At 44.1% G+C, this 6,666-nt stretch overlaps 1 long non-coding RNA gene across 3 annotated transcripts; it reads right to left on the bottom strand.

Annotated features, from left to right (window-relative positions):
• Positions 1 to 266: 266 nt before the first annotated feature.
• Positions 267 to 2,600, bottom strand: LOC144737193 (uncharacterized). 3 transcript variants are annotated; one of them, XR_013588904.1, is made up of 3 exons: positions 2,475 to 2,600; positions 1,055 to 1,154; positions 267 to 621 (listed from the first exon to the last, which is right to left on the bottom strand). It is a non-coding gene; the product is annotated as an uncharacterized LOC144737193 (long non-coding RNA). The 3 variants fall into 3 exon arrangements; XR_013588906.1 differs by having other exon boundaries at positions 267 to 699; XR_013588905.1 differs by lacking the exon at positions 2,475 to 2,600 and adding an exon at positions 1,258 to 1,324.
• Positions 2,601 to 6,666: the final 4,066 nt, after the last annotated feature.

Here is a 6,666-nt window from a genome sequence, read left to right on the forward strand (position 1 = left end):
AAATAAATATAAAGCAGTACCAAAAACCATTTTGACTACTTGAATATAAATTTTGATGATCTTTATTTACATTTCAGACCAAAAGAATTACCAAAAAACATGTTTCCTACTTGAACATAAATGTTTCTCTTTTATATACATTTCAGACCAAAGTACCAAAAAGCATGTTTCCTACTTGAACATAAATTTTGCTCTTCTTTCTTTCTGGCCAGCAAATTTCTCAACTACTCTCTGATTAAAGTCAGTCATCTCCGTAACACGTCTCTTTTCCATGGACAGCAATGCCAGTGCATTCAGCCTCTCCTGGGTCATGGTGTTTCTGAGAAAAGTTTTTATTCGTTTCAAGGTTGAGAAGCACCTCTCAGCTTCAGCCGTGGTCATGGGTGTGGTAATGATAACTTTTAGGAGAGTCACAGTTTCGGAAAAGACTTCTTCGAGATTATTCTCCATAAACAGCTGGAATAGGTCCACAGCACCACGGCAGGCTCTGAACTCTTCCTTGCTGTAGATGAGACTGAGCTCCGTCTTCAGCTTGCTTCCACTGAGCATCGGGTACGCTTTCATGGTGCTGCTCAATGCATCTTCAGGAAAGGTATCCTTGTACTCATCAAACCTGTCCCCCTGCAACAAGGTGGCACAGACAAGGTGGTCTGTGAAGGAGAAACGCTCCCTAGTGTGTCCCAGGATTGTGTCACAGACCTATAGAGATAATTAAACAAATAGATATATAAATGTAAGGTAGTAGCCTGGAGTAGACCACTAATTGTCACAGTTGCAATTACTTTCAAAAGAAAAATAGAGCCATTTGAGTTTTTGTCCCATACAATACTGTAGTTTTTGGTGGCTTCAAATTTCATTTGATCATTTATTTTTATGTTGCCAATTTATTATTTTTGGAATGCTATTGTATATTAAAATTAAGATTTTTGTTAGGATTTATACTAAACTAAAAATGTTTTCTTGAGTCTGTAGAATATGATATGTAGGCAGGACATCTCTGCAGCACAACAATAATGCAAAATGGTATTTTGACTGATTTCTATAACAAACTCACCTCTGCTGCAATCCTTTCACGGTCTTCCGAACTGAGCGCCCGGCGCCTCTTTGTTGGACGAGAACCACTGCTTTGCTCACCAATGGAGTGGAGAGAGTTTCTGCAAAGGACAAAGATAATATATTATAATTTTGGCAAAGGATAAAGAGAGTTAAAAATGAAAGAGAAAGCAAATAATGATCATATTACAGGAATAAAGTTACCTGATCTTTTGTATTTCTTGTTGGAACTGTTGGATGCTCACTTTGATATGGACTGAATCAATGTTCTTTATCTGGAGCTTGGCATAGAGGAAGTCTACATGTGGCATGATGTGGTGATAAAGTTCCAGAAAGAACTTAAAATCCTCATCCTCTAGTAGCATGGCCAGGGCTCCTGCTTCTCTGACAGTATTGGGGTCGAAGTCACCTGAGTCTTGTATGCTCTCAAAACAGTGAATGAGATCCTCGCTGTGCTCAAAAACAGTATTAATGGCACGGCTATGAAATTTCCATCTGATGTTGCTGGATCTTGGCAGTCTATGGGCAACCACTTTATCCAGAAAACATGTCCGCTTGGGTGACTTAGAAAAAAAGCTGGCAAATCCACCAATGTTAGAAAAAAATATTCTCGTCTTGGATATGTGAGACGTGGCCTGTTGCATTATCAGGTTGAGCTGATGTGCGTAGCAGTGGATGTAGTGGGCATTTGGGTACACATCTTGTATTTTTCTCTGAACACCTGCAGTGGCACCCCTCATCACGCTGGCCCCATCATATGCCTGGCAGATGAGCTTACTTTTCTGATCCTTAGGAAGGATAGAAGCAAGACGCTCTTTTAGTGCAGTAGCAATGGACTCAGCTGTAGCTGACTGCAGAGGGATGAACTCAAAAAATCTTTCCTGCACGTTATTTTTGTCGTCGATGTAGCGCAGCACAAGCACAAGTTGGGACTGTGTGGCAATATCTGTTGTTTCATCTGCCTGGATTGATAAAAAACTACTTGTCTGGACTTCTTTGAATATTTCTTCTCTTGTAACAGACAACATACAGTCCAGTAGCTCGTTCTGTATAATTTTCGACGTTCCCTTAAATACAGTAGCACTGTCAAGGTGCTCTTTCAATGCTCCATCAAGAGAGGCAACAAAATCCACCAACCCGCGAAATATACCGGGGTTATCTGAGCTCTCACTCTCATCATGGCCACGTAACGCCAACTCAAATGCTCCACAAAATTTCACACAGTCTATTATCCTGGACAGTATGTGTCGATTTTTTGTCACCTCTTCGTTGTGCCTTCTAATGCCAATCCTGTAGCCTTCATCTAGTTGTTCAGCAATGCTAACTCTGCCCAAAAACGTTAATTTCATGCTATTATCAAAATGGCTGCGGCTACTTTCATGACGTTTGCATTTGTCAGAGAAATGTTTGAGGTCTCTTACCCCCGTCGTTGTCCACAAAACTTCAGTGCCGACACTTTGAAATAAAAGACAGGGAAAACAAAAAAGAGAATTGCTAACATCACATCCAGCCAGCCACCTCCGTTTCTCATAACAAGCGCGGGTGAAGCGTCGTGTGTAGCTTCGTCCTCTGTCACTGGCCTGCTGCTGGATTTGTAAATCGGGTTGGTCCGGTCCGAGATCCTTAATCTTTTTTATTTCTTCCAGCGAAAGCCTTGTGAAAGGGTTTTTTTGTAAATAAATTACAGAATTTGGATGAACTGCTATTTACTCATACGTAGTACTGCGATACTGATAGCTGTGCCATCATCGGGGATTGTTGTGCCCATCGATGTGTGTTAGTCCATGTGTGCGTCTTTGAGTCCATACGTTTATGCGTGTAGAGCCATGCGTGTCTTTAACTCCATGTGGGTGTCTGTCTTTTTCGAACGGACAACGCCCGATGTGTGTGTGTACGTCGAAGTGTTTGTGTGTGTGTGTCAGCCCAAGTGTGCGTGTCAGTCCATTTGTGTGCGTATCAGTCGCTGTGTGTGTGTGTTAGTCCATGTGTGTGTGTTAGTCGATGTGTGTGCATGGCTACATCTGAGTTTGTAAGTCAATGTGCATTTGTGTGTCTATGTGTGTCAGTCGATGTGTATGTGTGTGTCAGTCGATGTGTATGTGTGTGTCAATCCATATGTGTGTGTGTCAGTCCATATGTGTGTTTGTAAGTCCACATGTGTGTGTAAGTCCATACATGTGTGTGTGTCACTCGATGTGTGTGTGTGTAAGTCAGTGCGTGTGTGAGTCTATATGTGTGTGTCAGTTTATGTATGTGTGTGTGAGTACATGTGTGTTTATGTCAATGTGTGTATGTGTCCACGTATGTCTGTGTGTGATTCCATGTGTGTGTGTCTGAGTCGCTGTATTTGTGTACGTCAATATATATGTGTGTAACTCCATGTGTGTGTATCTCAAGTGCATGTCTATGTGTGTGTGAGTCCATGTGTGTGTCTGTAAGTCGATGTGTTTGTGTGTGTGTTAGAGTCAATATGTGTGCGTGTGTGTCTCAGTCTATGTGCGTGTGTGTTAGTCGCTGTGTGTGCATGCCTCCATGTTAGTCAGTGTAAGTCCATTTATTTGCGTGTCTGTAGGTCCATGTGTGCGTCTTAGTCCATGTTTGTGCTTTATTTACCTGCTCAAGGCCTATGATACCATCAGTAGGCCTGGCCTCTGGGTTGTTCTTCGTGCTTTCCGAGTCCCTGACCCACTGCTCACCATCCTTAAGGACCTTCATGATGGTGAGCGGCCCCGCGTCAAACTACGGGGCCGTGGGTCACAGCCATTCCCTGTATACCTCGGGGTGCAACAGGGATGTCCTCTGGCACCCACTTTATTTTACATATATTTGGACCATGTAGTTCGTGGAGCCTTCAATGGCTGTACCAGAAGAATTCCCATCTCGTACAGATACAATGGAAGGCTGATCAATGCCCGGGTGCGGTCAAGGGATGGCTCCCTATTGCTCAACCACGTTATGTATGCCGATGATCTGCTAATTGCTGCTCACTCGGAGGAGTTCGCGGTGGTGCCTTACCATCAGCCCCACCAAAAATTAAACACCTGCCTGGGTATTTTCTACCATCGGACACTCCACCCCCCACAACTCCCAATTGGTGATGGGGCAGTTGTGGAGACAGTGGAGAGTTTCCCATACCTTGCCAGTGTGCTAATGACCGGCTCCGGTTTAACAGCAGAGGTCTCACTCCGAATCAGTCGAGCCACATAATATTTTCATTGGTTGCATAACACTGTGTGGAAGCTACCTGATCTATCACTCCGCACGAAGCTTCAGGTCTTCTCGGCCATGGTCATTCCCTCCCTTCTCTACCCTTGCAAAACTTGGACCCCCCTAATGGAACATGTTCGCCGGTTAGAAACATTTAGGCTGGCCTGCTAACAATCCATCCTGGGTTTAACCATATATGTGTGTGTGCGTCTAAGTCGATGTGTTTCTATGTGTGTGGGTCGATGTCTGCGTGTTAAGTCCATGTGTGTCTCTGCCTTTTTCGCCCGAGCAACGCCGGGTACTTACCGCTAGTGTCTATATATATGGATGGCTTCGTGAACGAATCTTTGTTGATAGCCAGTCGGCTTGGAAAGTACCATCGTCTTAGAGAAATTAATTTAAGGTGAGCCAGCCACATTCAAATAATAATCAGGCACAGCAGAAGTGTTAGTCCTGCTATGTTTCAAATCTGCCTCAAGTTCACGAACACGGTCCGAGACTAAATGTAATCAACTATTACAAAAACAGCCATCTTAATCACTCCGTTATATCTATTTATTCAAGTTGGATAGATAAAAATAAAGTTATTACCATTCGCAAATATAAGCTAGTAACTCTCACGAGGGCGATACCATCCTATCTCCACAAAACCTTCCACGTCACACAACGCTCAGTCCCTCTGTTGATGGGATCGAGCGCCAGTGTTAATATTCTAGATACAATTATGATCATCAGTCTTTCTTTCTTATATATAAAAGTCTCCGCGCGCTTGCGGGTGATTTGGCTCTCGGACGGTGGGGGTTACGTATGAAAAAAAATTGCCAGCCGGCACTCCCTAAGCCCGGCGGTGGGAATCGGCTATTCAGTTTTCACGTCCGTAAACTTTAAAGTCGTTTAGTTAACGATTTAGTCGCATTCTTATTTTAATTATTTACTGATTGCGCGACATCGACCGTACCAACTGACGACAATTGTCTGGGGGGGCGGACCCTGCCAAGTGATGCGCGTTCGGTCGAGCTCACGGGGGACATTTCATTTTACGCGTTTAAAATGCAATACATATACACATAACGCTGGGAATTTTTCTTCACAGTCTCATGTCCACTACGCCCCCCCCCCCCAACACTGCTATAAAGTCTTTAGATAGTAATATTATTAAAGCGCTTACATAGTATTATTATGACTCGCGCGGGGGGATGGTGGGGGGAGTAGCGGCCCAGCCCGCAGCCTGGCAATGTCTCACCTCCTCTGACTTGCCAAAGTAGGCGAGGCCACGGGCTCTGCACGCCCAATGTAAGGTACAATTTTCTTGAATCTTTCGCTAACAACTCAGGTTTATTGTTTACTATTATTAAACAAATAAGTTTACAAATATTACAAACATTAGGTTTGTGTGCAGATACTAACTCTGCTTCATTGTTTACTATTATTAAACTAAGAAGTTGGCTTATATTACAATTATAATGTTTGTGTGCAGAAAACAAATTTTCCATTATTAGGTTGCTAGATATTTCCTTTTTTTGCTGCGTTTTTATGACGCTGTGACGGTGTACTGCCAGTCTGCTATGGACTGCTGCCTGCTTTTTCATTAACGTCTGTGCACTGCCACTCTATCCACACTGTTAATTTTGCTTTTGCCCATTATGAGTGTATGTCAGTCTATAATCTGTTGCCTGCTTCTTTACCTCACTAAGTGTACTGCCAGCCTTTCATGTCGACTGTATCCTGCTTTTTCAGCTGCTGCCTGTATTGCCAGCTTCTTATGCCCACTGTTTCAATGCTTATGTCATTGAGCAGGCGTACTGGCAGTCTATTATCTAGACCAGGGGTCCTCAAACTACGGCCCGCGAGCCACATGCGGCCCGCCGAGGACATTTATCCGGCCCGCCGGGTGTTTTTGCCGCCGCTGCCTGTCTGTTACTTATTTTCTATATGAGAAGGACGGCCATTGGTGGAAGAGGGAGAGGGGGCGGCCGCCGCCAATTGGCTGGCCGGCTGAAGCGCTGGATCATGGGAATTGTAGTCCGGCCGCAATCAAGCTTCAGGCGGTGGGAGGTACTGAACAGCGCAGCCGGACTACTACTCCACCTCCCAGGACTCAGAGGAAGCCAGGGCATGTGGGAGGGGCCGGCTGCGCTGTGAACAAAACTGCAGGTGTAATTAACTTTTTAATGGCACCCGCACCAGTGTGAGCCTGGAGTAAAAGCGGAGTTCCCCCAATCAGACTGCATTGATGGGCAGTGCAGTCTGTATGTCTCTGTGTGGGCAAAGTTATTGCTGGTATATTGTTTTTGTAGCGCTGTATATATTGGTATTTCTAGATTTGAAGCTTTCGTGACTGCAATGATTCATATTCTTAGGTTTTTTCGGTAAAGTCACGTAGGTAAAACATCAAAATTAATAAAA

This window comes from Lampetra planeri, chromosome 65, assembly GCF_965212315.1.
Source record: "Lampetra planeri chromosome 65, kcLamPlan1.2.h2, whole genome shotgun sequence".
Classification (NCBI taxonomy): domain Eukaryota; kingdom Metazoa; phylum Chordata; class Hyperoartia; order Petromyzontiformes; family Petromyzontidae; genus Lampetra; species Lampetra planeri.